The sequence below is a fragment of the Tupaia chinensis genome, unplaced genomic scaffold, assembly GCF_000334495.1.
Source record: "Tupaia chinensis unplaced genomic scaffold, TupChi_1.0 Scaffold000362_1, whole genome shotgun sequence".
Lineage (NCBI taxonomy): Eukaryota > Metazoa > Chordata > Mammalia > Scandentia > Tupaiidae > Tupaia > Tupaia belangeri.
This window is the reverse complement of record NW_006159859.1, coordinates 8,607,823-8,611,459: the sequence shown is the minus strand read 5'-3', so window position 1 is coordinate 8,611,459 and position 3,637 is coordinate 8,607,823. Positions and strand designations below refer to the sequence as shown.

Sequence of the window (3,637 nt, the reverse complement as noted above, 5' to 3'; positions counted from 1 at the left end):
CAGGCTGTGTGTGAGCTGCTAACAGTATGCTGTTCTATATGGACTGGAGCACTCTTCACTCTGCTTTTAAGGAGACCGTATAGACGAAAGTGAGGTAAGCTTTAGCACCTGTGTGAACTTGTGTGGGAGGCAGGAATAGAGAAGTATTGCAAAGATGCTGTACCTTCATAAGTATCTTTTATTCTGTCATGGTTCAGCTGTAGCGAAGGACACAGTGAGGTGGTTAAAAAAATAAGGATTTTGTGTTCACACAACTGACGATAAAGAAATGAGAGGAAACTTAAAAGGAAATTAGATAATGGCTGTACAAAGAGTCGGTATTCTAACCTTTAGTGGACTAAATGGAATTTTAGAATGCTTAAGCAAATGTTATCTATGGGAGAAAGATAGCACAGTTTGTTTAAGGATATCACATCTTGCTCATATATTTAGTTTTGGGGAGGACACATATGAATGAAGAAATGCAGAAACAAGACATAATTTACCATGCAGAAAGCCTTTCATGAAATTTACTATCAATGTTTCAATGGAGAAAAACGATGGGGGGAGAGACAATTTAAAAGGTGAAAGGAGTAGTCTTAGAGATATAAAATAAGTCTCTGGGAAGAAAATTGTGATTAGTAGGGACCTCCAAAAGCAAAGGCAGAGATGAATAGGTTTAACAATTTATAAGCAATAGAAAGCAGATATAGGCATGACATACTTGAAGATATCCCTTGTTGCTGAGCTATTTTGGGAATTCTAATGATTATGGGATAAACTGATACCCATATGACAAAAACTTCACATTAATTTCAGTGCTGGTAAAAACATGAAAAATTAATCCAAGTTAGATTTATCTATGTGCATCAGTTAAAAACTAGGCAAAAGATCTGGGAGTCAATTAGGATATAATCTCACTTTTGGCTCTCTGAGTAGCACCATGGCGGTTGGCAAGAATAAGCACCTTACGAAAGGCGGCAAAAAGGGAGCCAAGAAGAAAGTGGTTGATCCATTTTCTAAAAAAGATTGGTATGATGTGAAAGCACCTGCTATGTTCAACATAAGAAATATTGGGAAGACACTAGTTACCAGGACTCAAGGAACCAAAATTGCATCTGATGGCCTTAAGGGCCGTGTGTTTGAAGTGAGCCTTGTAGATCTGCAGGATGAGGAAGCTGCATTTAGGAAATAAAAGCTAATTACTGAGGATGTTCAGGACAAAAACTGCCTGACTAACTTCCATGGCGTGGAGCTCACTCATGACAAAATGTGTTCCATGGTCAAAAAATGGCAGACCGTGACTGAAGCTCATGTCCACGTCAAGAATACCAATGGTTATTTGCTTCGTCTCTTCTGTGTTGGGTTTACTAAAAAATGCAACAATCCGATACAGAAGACCTTTTATGCCCAGCATCAGCAGGTCCTTCAAATCCAGAAGAAGATGACGGAAATCATGACCCAGGAGGTGCAGACAAATGACTGCAAAGAAGAGGTCGATAAACTGATTCCAGACAGCATTAGGAAAAAACATAGAAAAGGCTTGCCAGTCCATCTGCCCTCTCCATGATATCTTCGTCAGGAAAGTAAAAATGCTGAAGAAGCCCAAGTTTGATTTGGGAAAACTATGGAGCTTCATGGTGAAGGTAGTAGCTCTGGACAGCTACTGGGGATGAGACGGGTGCCAAAGTGGAACGTGCTGATGACTATGAACCCCCAGTCCAAGAATCTGTTTCAAGTTCAGATGTTTAATAGTGACAAACAGAAAGTCCTATTTGTGACAGTTTCCATCTGAACTTCTTTTAAAATAACCTAAAAGCTTGGTGAATCAGATACTCTGATTTGATAATGAAGTTTTTTGACCTGTGTATGAGTTTTATTAAATAGCTGAAAAGGGAAAAAATATAATCTCAATGTGTATTTTAAGTAAGATGTTGATACTAGATACAAAAAATAAAGACCATTATCTATCCCACATTGAAGTCACTATGCTCTTATAGCGAAATTCCATGTGCAGTTTTAGATAATGCTCCATAATCAAAACATAAGGAAACCAGCAAGTATTCATTTTGTATTCCAAAGAGGCAATTTAATTGATTCTCAAGATGGTGCGCTAAAAGTTTGTAAGGGATCAGGACTACCATTTGAAGAAATGGCTAAAGAATGTGATTAATTTTATTTTTTACTTTTATTTTGAAAAATTACAAACCAACAGAGGAGTGGAAGAACAGTACAATGAACACTCACATGCCCTCATTTCACACTTATGCTTTTTCCTCAAATCATTTGAAGGTAAGTTGTAAATACTCTGTTGTTTGATTTCTAATACTTCAGCAAGTGTTTCCCAAAAAAGGGGACATTTTCACAATATAACCATTATCACAATATTACTGATACACAGATGTTATCTACATTCTCAAATTTCCAAATTTTTAAATAATATTTCAATAACTTTTTCAAAAATCACGAGCTAATCAACAATTATTTGTGCATTTAGTTGTCATGTCTCTGTCCCTTTAATCTTTCATCTTGTACATACTACATTATTTTTTTTTTTGGTCTTGGTATTGACATTTATGAAGAGTCTAGGCTGATTGTTTATAGAGTGGGTCACAGCTTGGATTTAGGATTTATCCTAAGATTTCTCATGATTGGTTTTAGGTTCAACATTTTGGCATGAATACTATTATTCATCAGTGAAATTGCTTTCAGTGCATTCTATTAGGAGATGTACATCAATTTTTTTTTGTTTAGTGCTTTTTTAATTTATTTTCTTTCTTTTTTTCTTCTTTTTCTTTCTTTCTTTTACTTTTCTTTTCTTTTCTTTTCTTTTTTTTTCTTTTCTTTTCTCTTCTTTTCATTTTTTTTGGCTATAGGGCACATGTACGTATCAGAGAGGGAGAGAGAGAGAGAAAATGAGAAGTACACCCCCTCGCCCCCACCAGGGAGGGATGACCATGCCACAATCCCTTCTCCACTTTCTTCTCAGAATTCTGGGCACACATGCCTGGCATAAATCTCAAGCTGCTGAGTCTGGGGCTTCAACCATGAAGCCAGCTATGTGGGATCCAGTGCCTTAACCTCCATGCTACCTGCTGGTCCCCATGACATTAATTGTCCCATCATTGGTGATATTAAGCTTAATCACTTGGTTAAGGTAGAACCTACCAGATTTCTCCTCTATAAAAGTAATTTTTCCCATTTGTAACCAATAAGCAATCTTTGAGTAATATTTTGAAGCTGTGCTCTTCAACAGCTTAGTAACCAAAAGTTTTGGCATCCAGTGATGATTTATAACTATTTTCTAATTTTTTCATTGCCTTGTACTTACTGACATTCTTCTGCAAAGATGAGCTCCATCCACCTTATTTAAAGATCAGAATGGCCTTTTGAATCTTTTTATATGTGTTGTAATCCACTTCATAAGTACAATTTTGATACTCAAATTAGTCTGATTTATTTTGAGAACTTTTTGCTATAGGGTGCGTGCGCTCGCCAGAAAGACAGAGACAGAGACAGAGAGCCAGAAAACAAGAAATTGCCCCCCAGGGGGGATGGTCATGCCAAAATCCCTTCTCCTCCATTCTCCCCTCAGAATCTTGGGCATGCACGCACACGTGCCTGATGTGAGTTTAAGCTACTGGGTCCACAACTCAAA

General features: G+C 37.2%; 1 pseudogene; it reads left to right on the top strand.

Moving 5' to 3' along the window:
• The first annotated feature begins 901 nt into the window (after positions 1-901).
• LOC102501134 (40S ribosomal protein S3a pseudogene) lies at positions 902-1,731 on the top strand (annotated as a pseudogene).
• Positions 1,732-3,637: the final 1,906 nt, after the last annotated feature.